This window comes from Pipistrellus kuhlii, unplaced genomic scaffold (assembly GCF_014108245.1).
Source record: "Pipistrellus kuhlii isolate mPipKuh1 unplaced genomic scaffold, mPipKuh1.p scaffold_m20_p_5, whole genome shotgun sequence".
In the NCBI taxonomy this organism is placed as follows: domain Eukaryota; kingdom Metazoa; phylum Chordata; class Mammalia; order Chiroptera; family Vespertilionidae; genus Pipistrellus; species Pipistrellus kuhlii.
This window is the reverse complement of record NW_023425551.1, coordinates 78399301-78416152: the sequence shown is the minus strand read 5'-3', so window position 1 is coordinate 78416152 and position 16852 is coordinate 78399301. Positions and strand designations below refer to the sequence as shown.

The window sequence follows — 16852 nt, the reverse complement described above, 5'->3', positions numbered from 1 at the left end:
GTAATCGTACAGACGGGTCACCACTCAGTGAGCAACACCATATAGACTATCACCACCCAGTGAGCACCACCGTACAGACTATCACCACCCAGTGAGCACCACCATACAGACTATCACCACCCAGTGAGCACCACTGTACAGTCTGGTCACCACCCAGTGAGCACCACTGTACAGTCTGGTCACCACCCAGTGAGCACCACCGTACAGTCTATCATCATCCAGTGAGCACCACCGTACAGACTATCATCACCCAGTGAGCACCACCGTACAGACTGGTAATCACCCAGTGAGCACCACCGTACAGACTCTCATCACCCAGTGAGCACCACTGTACAGACTATCACCACCCAGTGAGCACCACTGTACAGTCTGGTCACCACCCAGTGAGCACCCCCGTACAGTCTATCATCACCCAGTGAGCACCACAGTACAGACTACCATCACCCAGTGAGCACCACCATACAGACTATCACCACCCAGTGAGCACCACTGTACAGACTATCACCACCCAGTGAGCACCACCATACAGTCTGGTCACCACCCAGTGAGCACCACCGTACAGACTGGTCATCACCCAATGAGCACCACCGTACAGACTACCATCACCCAGTCAGCACCACAGTACAGACTATCATCACCCAGTGAGCACCCCCCTACAGACTATCACCACCCAGTGAGCACCACCATACAGACTGGTCACCACCCAGTGAGCACCACCATACAGACTATCACCACCCAGTGAGCACCCCCGTACAGTCTATCATCACCCAGTGAGCACCACAGTACAGACTACCATCACCCAGTGAGCACCACCATACAGACTATCATCACCCAGTGAGCACCCCCGTACAGACTATCACCACCCAGTGAGCACCACCGCGTTAGCAGCCCTGCAGGGATGCTGCTGGTGCTCCACCCAGTTGCCTTCATCCATCAGTGCTTCCACCCGCTGCTCTGAGTGGTGGCCGTGGGTGCAGAGCTCACCTTCCCAGAGACTTGCCCTTAGCCAGCTCTTGGCTCAGAAATGCCCAGGAGGTCTCTGAGAGGGTGTGCATATCTTTCCCGATATGCACACCCACTCAGAGACCAGCAAATACTGGTCCTTTTGCCTCAAGATGGGGTGACTGTGGTGCTGTTCACGCTCCAGCTTCACCTCCCCCCCCACTCACACACCCTGGCCTCCCCAGACCCTAGGAACAGGCAAAGGCTGAGTCAGTTGAACCACATTTGTGCCCAGCTGCTCCCCTCATCCCCTCATTCTCCCCTGGTAGCATTAACCCACCCCAACCAGCTTAGAGAGCTTACCCTAAGACCCCAACCCCACAGACTACACATCCCCTCTCCCCAAAGCCCTGCTCATTTCCCCTATCGCTCCCTGAGCCGGTGCCAGCATTTTCTCCAAGGGACTGGAGTTCTCCCAGGGGGACCAGACGTTTTCAAAAAACTGGCTCCCCTGACCGCTCTCTCCGTGCCCAGGGCTGGGGGGCCCAGAGGGAAATGACAGAACTGAAAAAGCCCCCCCTCCCCCTGGACCTAAAGGCCAACCAGCCCCACCCCACAAGGGTGTGGGCTCCCAGGAGGACAGAACCCCAGTCACACCTGTCTGCTCACAGGGGGTAGGGGAGGGAGGGGAGGAGGCAGAGCTGTTGAGCACGAGGGGCACAGGGAGTGAACGCAGAGCCAGTGCCCTAACGAGGGGCACAGGGTGAGATAAAGCCTGAACACAAAGTGTGAGCTTCCTCCAGGAAGCGCCCGGCGGACCCACACAACCCTCCTTTTGTACGGTTACTCCCCCGGCACAGCAGCAGGCATCCACCCGTGTGTCACTGAACTCCGGTCCTTGTCCTTCTGCCTCTGGCTGTGAATCCTGGGTGAGCCCCGCCATGGCTGCCGCTCCCAGGGCACAGATTCCCTTTGGAGGAGTCTGGCCAGCAGCAAGGTAGCCAGACCCCCTGGCCTTGGCGTTTCAGTTTGTCCTCCACCCTGGCTCACCCCACCACCACCACCACCCCCACTGAGTCAGCGTCCCACACTTTGCTCATCCCCAGAATGTCTAGACTGTGTTTCTAACCCCAAACCATAGAAACCCCCCAGCGTAGCAGCCCCCAAAGGGGCTCTGTCCCACCTCCCCTCAGCCTCCCCTCCACCCGCCCCAGGGTGGCACTGCCAACAGCATCATCTTCTGATTCCAAAGGCAACCAGGCCAGGGCCCCTGTCAGAGGCCCCAGGACAAATATAATCCCTCCATCTCGTCCGCCAAACAGCCAATGCTCTGAGCCGCTGCCCTGCGGTGCTGACGAGGCTGGGGGGAAAGGGGGATGGGGGGGGGAGAAGGGGGGGGAACGGGGGGACGTTGGGAGCCAGGGACCAGCTCGGAAAGAGCATCTTTGGGGAAACGGTAGCAAACAGAAAAACAGAAACGAACCGGATGGTTTCCGGGTAGGCTTGGTGCTAAGACGACTCTGAAGCAGGGGCATGTGACAGGGACAGTGGGCAGAGGAGAGGCCGGCTTCAGAGCGACGGGGAGAGCGGACGGCCCGGGACGAATTCCTGGCTCTGCTCCCCATGGGCTGGGTGACACTGGGTAAGCGACTCAATCTCTCTGAGCCTCGGCCTCTTCATTTATAACGTGGGAACAATAATGCCTTCTCCTAGGCCTGTGTGAGAGTTTTAAAAAATATGTGCAGCCCTAGCTGGTTTGCTCAGTGGATAGAGCGCCGGCCCATTGGACTGAAGGAGACAGAGGCGGGGACAAGGAAATCCCGTCACTCACTGGCCCAGAGCAGCTCTGGGACTCGAACCCAGGCCTTCCGCCGGGTAGCCTGGAACTCAGTCCATGGCCCAATCGTCCTCAGAGGCCCCCAGCCCCGCCCTGGGTCGCCAGGGAGCCTGTCAGCACCTTCCCGGGCCCACGCGGCACCGCCAGCTCTGGCCCTCCAGACGCGGCCTCGGAGCTCGAATTGGTACCAGGTTCCCGGGAATTCCGGAGGTGCCACAGGGTTTGGTGGCCTCTGCTTGGTATCTCATCGCGGGCAGAAAGCAGGCCAGGACTTTGGAGCCAGTTGTTTCCCTGCCTCTGCTCTCATTTCGCTTTCCCCGCTCTATCAATAACCCCCCGAGAAGAGGACACCGGTGTCCCCCGGCCTGTGTGACGTAAGTGTCCACCGTGGTCCACTGCTGTGACGTAAGTGTCCATCCGTGGTCCACCGCCACGCAGCATGCTGCCCCCTCTCCTCAGAGCCCAGCACACAGAGGACGTGGTTAAAGGCTCTGGAAAGTCCTGCAGCAAACACCCCCGCTATCTTGGTTCAATCCAGTGCGTTCCAAGTGAATTTGACCCATAAAGCCCTGTCTTCACAGAGTGCCTCTTAGCATCTTGAGAGACAGCAGTGTTGTATCTAACAAGCGGAGAAGTGCTGATCCGATGCTCAACACAAAACTAAGGCTGCGGAGTCAAGTAACACCCCCCACCACACACACACACACACACACACACACACACGCCCCAGCACACACCACACGCCAGGCCCTGGCTGAGAATAGGAAACGGCATGAGAGATGACACCCATGGGGCAGCTTCACCAGAGGACGGCTGAGGCAGAAATAGCAGGACCCTAGCAGAGTGCTCCTGGCCAATCAGCTCACTCCTTTCTCCCCCCAAAACAAGGCACCTCAAATGGGCCAGTGAGGAAGCCACACACTCCACGGCTCACGGGAAGGCTAGTTCAGCCTGCACACGGGGCTTCCGAAGGGATTCTCACTGGAACCTAGAAGGGGGTTCCATCAAGGACAAACCCCCCCCCCCCCAATAAAAGAACGTACTCCTGGCTGCTGGCCGCCGGGGAGGGTGCTGACAAGTGCAAACAAGGCGGGCAGCCAGCCAGCGCATGGAACCTGAACCAAAGCCCCATCAGCTTTCCGCCAGGTTCCCTCCCTCCACATTGAAAAGGTCAATGGCAGCCACGTGGGGGCTGTTGTCCTGCTCCCTGCTCCTGCCTCCTTCAGGGGAAGGGTGTCTGCAGGCAGAGGACTTACAAACAGTGGGGGGAGGGCAAGGAGAGAAAGGAGAAGGGGCTGCAACTTCCCCACCTGGGGAAGTTGGTTCTAGCTGCCCCGTGGCCAGATGGCAGGCCAAGGCCCACGGCCCTAACCGCCTCCCGCGGCATCGTCGAGTGTTCCGGGCCCGGCCACATGGAACCAGGGTCTGTGTTCTGGTCCTGGCTCCCAGCAGACCATCATCCAACAAGTCCTTATGAGTGGGAGGGACTGAGCTTGGTCCTGGAGGGCAGGGGAGCGGGGAGCGAGGGCACCAGGCCTGCCCTCGGGAGGTGTATGGTCTGGGGGAGCTGGGCCTGCGGAGAGGCAGAGGGGAAGCAGGGAGGGCTCGCTGGGAGCTGGAGTTGTGTCTCTGGCCTCCCCCACCATAACATAGCAATAGCAGAACAGTGTACACATAACAGTGTCCACATAACAATTTACTCTGTGCATACGCTGCACTGAGTGCTTTATATCTATTATCTTATTTATTGCTCATAACAAGTCTATTATTGTTCCCATTTGTCAGATGAGGAAGCTGAGGCTCAGCAACGTTAAGTAAGTTGCCCAAGGAGGCCCTGCTGGTTGGGTGTCTGTCTGTCTGACTGGCCTCTGTGCTCAGCCCCACGCCTTTCCAGTTCCCGAGTGTCCACAAGGGGGAGGACACGCAGGACCGGTCACTGCGGGGACAGTCCCGTGCAGCCTCCTTTACACCGTCCCCCCTCCGCCCTCCCAGCTCCTGGTACGCACATGTTTATCGATCCTGTTATGCATGTGATGCAAATGGACACTAAATAATTTAGTGAGGTTAACAATGCTGAAATACTAACGGCTTTTCTCTTTTCATTAGCTGCTCAGAGTTTGGCGGCCGGGCCTGGGGGAAGGCTCTCCGGGCAGGCACCCGACCGGCTCCGCCTGGCCCCCCTCTCCCCGGGGTGATGCTAATCGACCTGGGTGGACCTGCCCTCTGTGCTCTCCACCCGGGTTCGCCCTGGCCTCCCACCCACCGGGCTGGCCTCGGAGCAGGCTGAGCCTGTCCTCTGTTCACGGCCAGCCAGGATGGCCCTCCAGGTCTGGGGGGAGGAGGGAATGACGGGGGAGGGGCTCCAATCCTAGGAGAGGAAGCCAGTTTGAAACAGTCCCACCCTCTCTTCTGGCCTCGCCTTCCTGCGGGTCCTCCGGAGGAGACGCACAGCACACTGCGTCCTGTCCGCCCCTGGACGTTCTCTCAGGTCATTAGGCCGGGGTCTAAGCCAGTTCCCTCGCCATCCTCCCTCTCGCTCCCCGCCTCCCACCCCTTCCAAGGGCACACACAGTCGCCCGATAATGTGCCATTGATCCATCGATTGCTCTGTAACATTTCCTGGGCGTCTGTTGGTGAACCGCCCTGCCCTCGGCGCTGGGATGCAGAGCCCATGAGGCCCAGCCCAGCCCAGCGCTCCGCACTGAAGACGCTGCCCTCCCTCGCTGCAGACCACACCGGAGTCTGCTCGCACCACCAGGGCTTCTCTGCTCATCAAAATCAGCCCTCTGTTCAGCTGACCTCCCCTCTGGCTCTGGCGCGAGTGCGTGTGTCGCTGAGCTCCTGGAACCAGGGTGCTGTCACTGGGTGTGGGAGCAGGCACAGCCGAGCGGATCAGTCAGTGTCCCTGTAATGGAGCATCAACCCTCGCTGTGCTCCGGCGTCAGATGCAGGGCCTGCTGCTGCCTGCCCAGCCTGCCGGGCCCATGTGCGCCCGGCGCTCCTGGCAGAGCCAACATCCTGGCAGCCTCCTCGCTGAGAGCAGTGGACAGTCCACCTGTGCCCAGGCCCGGGAATGGTCGGCACCACCGCACGCACCTCCTGGCCTCCTCGGCAGGCACACGGGTTCGGAGCGCGCCAGCTGATGCTCATAGGCTCCGCCTTGTCTGAGCGGCAGTGGAAGTCCAGCCTGCCCGCCGTGTGTGGAACTCTGGGATACCAGGCCAGGCCGCGGGGCAGCCTGTCAGTGAGGACTCTGAGGTCCCCTGGGGGACACGGTAAAGGGACTTCTGCCTGGTGGGCCCCAGAACGCTGGGATCAAAGCTCTCAACAACGAGGGGACTCGGGGCAACTCTAACAGTGCAGGCAGGACACCCGGGAAGAGAGCAGAAAGGCACAGGCCTCAGGACGGGCACCTGTCACCCACGGCTGTAACTGCCCGTCTGAGCGGCTGCCCTGGTGGGAGGGATGGAGGTAGGGCTCTATCTCTCACCGAATGACTCTGTGGCCTTGGACAAGTCATTTATTTAACTCCCTGAAGCCTCAGTTTCTGCATCTGCAAAATGGGGATAATATTGTATTAATACTACACAAGAGGGTATAGTGGTACCCTGTTTCCCCAAAAATAAGACAGTGTCTTATATTAATTTTTGCTCCCAAAGATGTGCCTGGTCTTATTTTCAGGGATGTCTTATTTTTCCATGGAAAGAATATGGTACACATTTATTGTTAAATGAAAATAAAGGAAATTTTATTACCTGTATATGGTACGGTAGTACGGTAGTTGTCAACACAAACCAAACTGTGAATCCTACAGTATCAAGAATTTACTCATTTATTCAATGACAATCATGTCATCATCTTCTGGAACATCATCATAACAATCCAATTCCTGAATTTCCTGGTGAATTTCTTGTGACTCCATTTCTTTCAGAATCAGTGGACCAAATCTCTCATGTTTAGCCTGGGGGGGGGGAGGGGCTTATTTTCAGGGAGATGCCTTATATTTCACTCAGAAGGAAACCTGTAAGTAGGTCTTATTTTCAGAGGATGTCTTATTTTCGGGGAAACACGGCAGTAACTTCTGGGCTGTGGATTAAAGATAATGCACATTGGATACAGAGTACCATGACTATTATCTAGTAGGCGCTCAGTAAATTTCAGCTCCCTTCCCATTTGGAAATACAGTCCGGGCCCCTTTGGGAACCCGTGCCAAGGGCCTGCAGGAGGAGGTGTGAGACTGAATGAGGAGGTTTCCTCTGGGGGGAACACCAAGGGCGGTAATCCTGAGGGGCCAGACTATCATGGTGGTTAACAGAGCGGACCCCTGGGAGGAAAGCTCTCCCCGGAGGACAGGCTGCCACCCACCGAGGCAGAGAACAGCTTCTGGAACCCAGGACCTGAGCTTGCCTGGCCTGGGGACATGGGACCCATGGACACAGGATCATTTGTGTAAAATGTCCCTGTGTGGGTCCTAGCTACCCAGACCCTCCAAGATCTGCTGGTCCTGGGGACCCCATCTCTGCAGTTCACATGGTCCCGGGCCCCGAGAGCAATCGGACTACAATAGATATGACCGAGTGCCCATGTGCCAAAGCATGCCTACCGACCCAAGTCCAGGGGAGGAGCGGGGCTGGAGGAGACAAAGCCGCGGGCATGGTTCTCATCCAGGCTGTGGCCGTAATTGCTGTGTGCCCTGGCGCAAATCATGTAACCCTCTGGTCTAGAGTGCTTCCTATTGTGGGTGTTAAATACTGTAGGAGTGGAATCTACCAGGTTCAGCATGGCTACCTCATAGATACTCCAGAAGTTTAGTTAGAAGGAGCAAAGTAAAACCAAACTCCTACCTCAGGGGTCTGCCAGGAGGAGACCCCTGAGTCTGAGAGTTGCAGCATCATTGCAGTGTCCAATGAGGACCCGACAGTCACCTGAGTGACCCTGTCCCCAGGGGCCTGAGGCTCCAGTGTAGCCGTGACCAACAACAGGACTGGGACACTCCATCCTGCCAGGCCCAGCCCCCAACCCAGAACATGGAGTCTGGGCCAGCCCTGAGCCAGGGCATGCAGGGGGCAGTGGCCTCACTGAAGCAAACAACCCCAAAGCCCCACCTGACCCCAAAGTCCAGTAGCAGCTCAGAATCCCATCTTGGAAGTGCAGGGTGCACAGCCTGGGGCCTGCCACCGGCCTGGCTGCGGGAGAGGAGGGGAGGCACGGGGCTCAGGCGCTGGCTTGGGGCTGGAATGAACATCTGGGGACCCGGACCCCCGGACAGACAGGGGTGGTGGCAGGCGAGCGGCAGTCCTTTCCCGCCACACCTGCCGGTGCTGACCGAGGCTCCCTCCGGCACTGAACTTGACTCCACCCACGTTCGCCATATAAAACAGAGACCGGCAACATTAGGCCCAGAGCGTCTTAAGTGAGATGACACACCACAAAGCGACGCGTAAACTGTAAAGTTCCGCACAAATCAGGCCTCATTAGGAGCTGAAAAGCCCAAGTGTGGCTTCAGGAAGTGAGACCTGCGAGTTAAGAATCAGGCCGTCGTGCACCCGTCCAACCGGTGAAAACAAATTAAAATTGTAAAGTCCATTGTAGCTGGGCCGCGCGCCAGCCTCGCTCAACCTTTTTGCAGCGAAGCCCGGCGGTGCGAAACCGGAACCATAGCGCTGCCCTCACCCAGGACCTACGAGGCACTCTCCCTTCGGGGGGGGACGGGCCCCAAAGAAACCGTTTTAAAGGAAAAGACAAGAACATGAGGATAGTCACGGCCGGGCTGTTTAGGAGAAAGGGCCATTGGAGTCCGCCCCGCGTCCAGCAAATGGAGAAATGGTGACCGAACGCCGGTGCGTCGATGCAGGGGCTGCCCCGGGGCCGTCACCGTGGCGGGGCGGAGGGCTGGGTCAATACGGCGGACGTGCGTGCGCGGGAGATGGCGTCGCAGGGAAAGCAGAGCGGCCGCTGCTTGCCGCTATGTAAAAACATATCGACAGGAATGGGCAGGAATTGAGAATGAGCGATTGATGTTTGATGGCCACTGGGTTTCTTCCTTTTTTCCCCCTAGGAAGTTGCGTAAGTGGGTAATAATAACAATGACAACACTGAAAGCAAAATCAATCCTGCAGCTTGAGAGCGGGTAGGGCCTGAGACCCCAGGACAGAGGGCAGGGAGGGAAGGACAGTATTTGGGGGGAGCCTGCCACCCCCAGGCAGCAGCACTCTGACCTCCCCAACCCAGGCTGCTGGGGGTTCCCGGGCATCACCCCACCCAGCTCTGGGGGTGGGATGATGGGTGCCCTGATGTGACTGCTGGAAACCTCTTCAAGCCGCCTCTGCAGAGCCCTCCAGGCCAGGCCTTCACCCGCCCAACTCAGGAGGCGGGAGGAGGCTGGCCAGGGGTTAAACACCAGGGAACCAGGTGTAAGGGCCTGATTAGCCTCATGCCTCTCTCCACCCACTGAGCTCAGAGGGCAGCCTTATGCCCCCAACTCCTTGCAAGGCCTGACAGCCACTCCTCGCCCACCGTTAGTGAAAACACACTGTCCCCTGCTGACCGAGTGTCCGCCTGAAGCCTAGGCGCCGTCCCTGGCCTCTCCTTCTCCCACACCCACAGCCAGCCACCAGCGAGCCCTCTCAGCTCCACCTCCAACACTGAGGCTGGCCCTGGCCCCTCAGCCGCCGCCATGTCCTGCCCCGAGAACCACAGCACCTCCCGGTGGGTCCACCTGCTTGCCCCCTCGCCTGCTGCAGTCTCCTCCCCACACACAGCCGGAGGGATCCCTTTACAACACAAAATCAGATCCCTCTCTCCTCCGTTCAGGACTCTACCTCAGGCAGAAACCGGTGTGGCTCAGTGGATAGAGCGTCGGCCTGCGGACTGAAAGGTCCCAGGTTTGATTCCGATCAAGGGCATGTGCCTTGGTTGAGGGCACATCCCCAGTAGGGGGTGTGCAAGAGGCAGCTGATCGATGATTCTCTCTCGTCGATGTTTCTCTCTCTCTCTCTCTTCCTCTCTATAAAAAAATCAATAAAATATATTTTAAAAACAACAACAACAACAACAACAAAAAAAAAAACCTACCTCGGCTCCCAACTTAAGTGGAGTCAAAGCCAAGCTTTTTTTTTTTTTTTTTTTTTATATTTTATTGATTTTTTACAGAGAGGAAGAGAGAGGGATAGAGAGTTAGAAACATCGATGAGAGAGAATCATCGATCAGCTGCCTCTTGCACATCCCCTCCTATGGATGTGCCCACAACTAAGGTACATGCCCTTGACAGGAATGGAACCTGGGACCCTTGAGTCTGCAGGCCGACACTCTATCCACTGAGCGAAACCGGTTTCGGCGCCAAGCCTTTTTCAATAGCACGTTGTCTGCCCTCCTCCCTAGGTGGCCACCTGCTTTCCGTTGCTCTCCAGGTGGGCCAAGCCCACATCCACCCCAGGGCCTTTGCACTTCAGGTCCCTCTGCCAGTTGGCTCTTCCCAGACTTCCGGAGTCTCCCCATCACCCCAGAGAGGCCTTCTCTGATCACCGTTTAGGAGAGCAAGGCCGCCCAACCTCCACCCCCTCACTCCCTCTCCCCACTCTGCGTTCTTCCTAACGCCCAGCAAGACCCAGCATATCAAACGTCACTTGTTCGCTTCTCTGTGCCGCTTTCAAAGCGAACACCCCCGGAAGGGGAAGCATGTTATACCCCTGAAAAGGAGGAACAATCGTATTTTTCAAGAGTCAATTCGAGAAGCATGAAGTTTAGGAACAAATTGTGTGGGGGGTTTTTAGCATCAGATATATTTATAAATCAGGAAATGCCACACTTGCATTAATTATTCTCATCAATTTTCTTTCCATCACTGAAGGGTTTCTCCCCTTTTTAGGCTAAACTTTTATTTATTTTTAAAATATATTTTATTGATTTTGTACAGATAGGAAGGGAGAGAGATAGAGAGTTAGAAACATCGATGAGAGAGAGTCATCAATCAGCTGCCTCTTGCACACCCCCTACTGGGGATATGCCCGCAACCAAGGCACATGCCCTTGACCGGAATCGAACCCAGGACCCTTCAGTCCCCAAGCCGACGCTCTATTCATTGAGCCAAACCGGTTTCGGCTAGGCTAAACTTTTAGAAACCACATACGTGGTGTATACCGTCGGATCTGATTATAATGCTGAGCCTCTGAACAACTTGCAAATGACTTGAAGCCAGCAAGTGCAGGGAGGAAAGTGAAGTGCTTGAGACGGGGAGGCCCACAGGACCGGAGTTCCATCACAGCCGGCCGGAAAAGTCACCGCCATTAGGAGGCTCCCAGGGGCCTGCCCCTCAGGAGGAAAGTCAGCTCAGAGGGAACAGCGTTCCTGCTGTAACTTCCCCAAGAGGAACACGGGGAGGCTGGGATCCGGTCACCCTCTCTCCTGTACCAGCTCCAGGTCCTGCTCCTTTTCCCCAACAGTGTGCCGCTGGCCTACACCCAGAGCCTCATAGGATACCTCCGTGGTGGCGGCCTCTGTGACTGACCAGCTTCCCGAGCCAAACCTGGTGCTGGAACTGCTCACTTAGAGCCGGAGCGCTCACTCCCCACACGCCAGGCACTGGGCTAAGTGGCTTTCCAGTCCCCCGTTTCCTCTTCACCCCCGCCCCCTGAGGACGGCGCTATTGTTATTGCCGCCATCGTGTGCATGGGGAAACTGAGGCACGGGACATCATCTCTCCACGATCACACAGCTAGGGAGTAGCTACGGCAGAACTTGAACCCAGATCCAGTTCAGAAGCCTCCACCCCTATCCCTCAGTCCACACTGCCTCCCTACCCTCCCACCTGAGCCACAAAGATGATTATTCACCCACTTTGATATATTTAGCTGCTTGCTCCTGAAATTAGACCCTGGTGGTGTCATGGGGCCTGGCTAGTCATGTGCCAGCGCTGATCTCAGAGCTGCTAGCCGCTGACACCTCGGTGCGGTGCGAACTTCTCTGCTTACTCCCCTCCCTGGGGACAATGACAAATGAGGGGAGGAGGTTGGGGGGGTGGCGGGGGAGATGCTGCAGGACCACTTGGAGGACCCTTCCCAGAATCCTCCTCTGTGGTTGCCATGGCACCACACCTGCAAAGGCCTGGACCCTGGGGGTGGACCCCGGTGGGGAAGGGAGGGTGAGATGGGGCGAAAAGAAGTGACCCAGAAAGAAAAGAGCTGGCCTGTTTAGAGGATCCCCCTGGAAAGGGGGGGCTGCGGAGCCCTCAGACCCAAGACCCTCAGCAGGGCCACCCGCGGTGGGAGAGAGAACGGATTCTCTGGAGGAAGGCCAAGACGGCAGAGACGGGTGGGGGAGGTGACAGAAGTATGCAGGGGTCGTGGGAGCTTCAGCAAAGAAACTGAGGCACACGAGGAAGACTGAGCCCTGCAAGAACAAGGTACTCGGAGCACTGGCCCAGGGCCCAGAGCACAGCAGGTGCTTAATAAAGGTCAGCTCAAATGAGACTTCCTGATTGGGCCCCACCAGGGAGCCCCAATTTGCTCGGACCAGGAACAAAGCATGAAGATGAGCTTGGGGCGCTCCCCTGGTGAGGGGCTGGGGTGAGGGCTCCTGCCCGTACAGGTGCCAGGTTGCAGCCTCTGAGCCTCAGCAACTCTGTTCCTGAAAGGCTGGCTGGGGGTGGGGGCCTCAGGAGAAGAATAGGCCCCCTGCCACTCCGCCCAGCTGGGGCCGCCGGGGCCCTGCGCCCAGCCCAGCCCCCTCCCTGCCACAGGCGCAGCGGGTGAGCGCATGCCTGGCACAGTCCCCAGTGCCCGGGAGAGAGGCTCCAAGTGGGCGGCTTTGTATTTTGTGAAAACCAAATCCACAACTGATCTCTCCAGCCAAGCGGGGCCTGCTGGGAAGGCTGGCGGGCCGCTCTTCCCGTCCCCCTGCTGGGGCCCACCTCCCCCAGGCACCATGGGGAGCACCAGCTGCCACCCCGGCTGGCATGGGGGCCGGTGGGCCGGGCCTGGCCCCAGCTCCTGAGTGCCAGGGTCTGCCCCCTCCCCACCCCGACCCCCTTCCTGCCTGGAATAAATTGGAATACAAATCAGAGGGAACCGCTTTCCTCTGTTTGAACAAATTGCTATGGATTCCTCCCTGTCTCAGGTCAGGGCTCACGATGGGGGATATTTTCACTCGCCGACTGCTAATAGACTCGGGAGAAGCTGCTGGATCGATGGAGGCCGGGAAAATTAGCCCGGAGCTCCAGGCCAGCCTTGGCCTGTCCCTGCCCCCACGCCAGGACGCTTGGAAGGGATGAGGCAGCCATAGCCCAGGCTGGACATAAACACCAGCTGACGGCCTGTTCCCTCCCCCTTCCTGGGCACCAAGGCCAGAGAGTCCAGGAGAGACAATGGGAAAAAGGTGGACCCAGAGAGGCCCCCAAAGAGATCTGTAGTCCCCCCCAGTCAAGCATGGCCCCCTAAACATATCTCCATATTCTTGTGTGCAACATCAATGTGCACACACACACCTTCAGCACATGCATGCCCATGTGTACATAATGTGCACAAAAATACAGATAAAGTGCACATGCAAGGTAGAGAGAACATAGGAATGTATTTCAGCTCCTGTGGAGGTACCCAGTGAGAGCAGCTTACCTAATGCCACTGATTCTACATGCACGCACACATACATGCATACAAGCAAACACATGCATACATGTATACACACACACACACTCCCCTCTGTAAATTAGAGCTGAGATCTGCCTTGGGAGGTAGATGTGGGAGAGAGGGTTTGTCCACTGGCAGGCAGAGCCATTAGCGTGGTGTGACCTTTCGCCTCTAAACACTGAGCATTCAGGGCCCGGTGACCGCTAAGCCCCAAACCTCTGACCTTTCACGGTTCCCAGACGGGCTGCCGATGGGCTGTGCAGACGGAGGACTTCTCTGGCCCTCTCTCAGCCTCAGGTTTCTCTTCTGACAAATGATGAGATTTGCCCCCAGATCTCTCCTGGCTTTGTCCCTTTATAAGCCTGTGACTCCCCATCATCCCTCTGTCTTGTTCTCCACTGTGTCCTCAGCACCCAGAACAGTGCGGGCCCATGGAGAGGGCTCCAGAAAAATGTAGTTAATTACTTAATTAATCTCAGGTCCCGGGTGGTAGGGAAGAGTCTGAGAGACTTTCACAACAGGATGGAGGCGCCGCTCTGATGTGGACTCATAGGCCCCGGGGGTATTCCGGGTGCAGACTCGCCAGGTCATTACCCACGGAGGCTCCTTCCTGCAGAGGGAAGTGGACAGAATGCAATCGGCCTAATTACCCACACAGCATCCTGCCTGCGGAGAAAGGGCAATCGGCCAGTGTCAGGAATGGTCCCACCTCTCTCCCCGTTTTGGATTGAGCTGGTGGGAAGCTGATGATCATGTCCCTGGGCAGTGACCAGAGGGCCCTGGAGACCGGGTTTGTCCTCAGTGACCCCCAAGCCTGCCATCCCCAGGTGTGAGGCCCCTCGTCCTTCAGGGAGCGCCAGGAAGGTCTTGGGGAAATTGACGGGCTGGCGCTCTAGTCACAGAATCCGAGGAAGTAAATGAGGAGCTCACAGGTCTGTTTTCCACCTGGAATCAGGGCTTACGCGTGCCGCCCGAAGACAAGACCTGCGAACAAAGAGCTCAGCAAAGCAGGCTGGTTCTGGAGAGGAAAACAGAAGGCTGGGCCGGAGGCAGTCCACGCTGTCGGAGCCTCGCTCCCCTGACCACGGCCATGCACATCGCCAGCACCTGAGGCCGGTCACTCTGCCTTGAGTGCAGCCTGCGAGCTAGTGAGCGCCAGGAATGAACACCCCCAGGAGCAGCCCGCACCCAGTCCGCCCATCATGGTGAGGGAGCTGGGGCAGGTGTACCCCAACTCCTTGGGGTACACCTGCCCCAGCTCCCTCACCATGATGGGCGGACTCTGAAGTGTGTGTTTCACGCCAGTGTCCCCAGGTCCCTAGGAGACGTGGAGGTGACTCCCTGAAAATGCACCTTGCTTTGGTTCCCTTTGCTTTCCTGTCACGTGTCTTCATTCTCCTGCCTGAGCTCCCTGCACTCACCTCCCAAACAAACTACCTGCATGTGGCTCTGTGTCTCAGGGTCTGCTTCTGGGGACCCAAACTGAGACCCACGGCCAAGCCAATTCTGATCGTCATGGTGCCCCTATTAAATCCCTCATGTGGTCACAACGCAGGGCCCTTGTTCTGTCACACACACACACACACACACACACACACACACACACGCACATATCACCTACCCTACCTCACGCCTCCACCTCCGCCTATCACTTCTCTGGAAACCTCCTCACCCGATTCCAATCTTCAAGATCCAACTCATCTGATCAACCAGCCTGAGCCCCGGGACGGGCTCGAGGGCTGCGGGGAATTCCCAGAGCAGCCATCCTAAAACAGACCCGGTGCCTGCGGGCTAACGGGTCGGCTGCCCTACAGTGAGCCATGGGCTGTGCGCAGAGAAGAGCAGCAACCTCCAGGTCACAGAGCCAGGCTGGCCGCCTCCTCCACCCGCACGGGGCCTCCCTGGGCTCCGACATTTCATGAAGGGCTTCTAACATCTAACCAGGAGTCCTGGACCCACAACGAGTTTGGACGCAATGAACCTGGGGATAAAAATGGGGCTTACCGGAGTGGGAGGAGGATTGTAGATTTACAGGCCTAAAATGAGCTTATAAATACCATGCCTCGGCTCCTCTGAGCCTACAAGGGTATGCAGAATGAGAAAGATCCAGATGTGGAGTCCCTCAGCATGGCTTTTCATTTCAGCCTCGGTACCTAATTGCTGTGTGTCCTTAACAAGCCACTGACCGTCTCTGGTCTAGTCTCTTGCTGCGCTGAACCTCAGAGATCTGCTTCTGGGCCACCTGAGGCCACTGGCTGGCGGCTGCGGTCTCTCCGTGGCACACCCTCAGGCCCCACCTCATGACCTTCTCTATGTCTACCCTGTGCCATATTCCAGAAAGGAGAGTAGAGCCAGACCTCACCACAGCACAGAACTGTGGGCTTACAGATTTTGCTGGAAGGTAAATTGACCTCCCCAAGATCACCACTCCAGCAGAGACCAGAACCAAACCCAGGGAGATGAGGCCACCAGAATCTAGCTCCCTCCCCACCTCTATCTTCCCAATGTCTCTCTCAGAAACCTTCAACCCTTCGGTGCATAGCTGATGCTCTAACCACTGAACACCCCGGCCAGGGCTAGAATGTATCATGATGACGGAACAGGGCAGCCCTTGGGTGACCCTGTGGCAAAATGCTTTAACCTTGTTAACAGTTACTTAAGAATCACATAGGAAAAGTCTCAGGGCCAAGTGCCAAGGAGATATTCAAGTTCGGCTCAGAGGCCTCAGCTCCTGAATCTCTCTGAGAAGAGATTATGTTACAGCAAGTTGCATTAAGGTAAGACCATGAGAACTTCCCAACAACAAAGGACCGCAGACACTGAAACCGAAAGATGATCGAGATGATCCCTGCAGTACTTTCTGGCCCATGGCTTCTGGCACAGCCCCTTGGGGGGGTGGGGGGGTGTCCACAGAGCTCTCCTGTGGCCGGGACTGAAAGGAGCCATTGCCAGAGGGGAGAGGTACCAACCAGCAGAAATCAACCGCCTCACGAGGTGAGAGTGGCGCGTGGGGTGGGAAGGAGGGGAGGAGAGCACTGCAGACAGGAAGCGGGGACCTTCACATGAATATCTTGTTGATCCGAGCAGGTCTCTCCCCTGCTCTAGGTCTCAGTTTTCTATAAATTCCTTCTGGCATCCTCAGAGCAGCCAGAGGCCTCCTCCCCTACTCCCCACCCCTTACCACCGTCACCACCACTTGAGCTAGGCTGGCAGGAGGGGAGAAAGACAGGAGGAGAGGGAGTGGTATTCACAGATCTAAATCCTCTCTCAATTTCAAGAAGCACCAGCTGACCCTGAGGTGGGGATTTGTGGTAAAGACTGGACATTATCTACCCAATACCCATTCTCCCCTGCGTTCTGTCTAAGCCCTGGTATTCTCCTCGGGGAGAATGTGCCCGTGGAAAAGGCATTCTTAGCCTCCCTTGCAGCTCAGAGAGGCCCCTGAGCTAT

At 57.1% G+C, this 16852-nt stretch overlaps 1 protein-coding gene across 3 annotated transcripts in view; it reads right to left on the bottom strand.

Annotated features, from left to right (window-relative positions):
* MDGA1 (MAM domain containing glycosylphosphatidylinositol anchor 1) overlaps positions 1-16852 on the bottom strand; it is a 54078-nt gene that overhangs the window by 25876 nt on the left and 11350 nt on the right. The gene's annotated exons all lie outside the window — the stretch shown is intronic.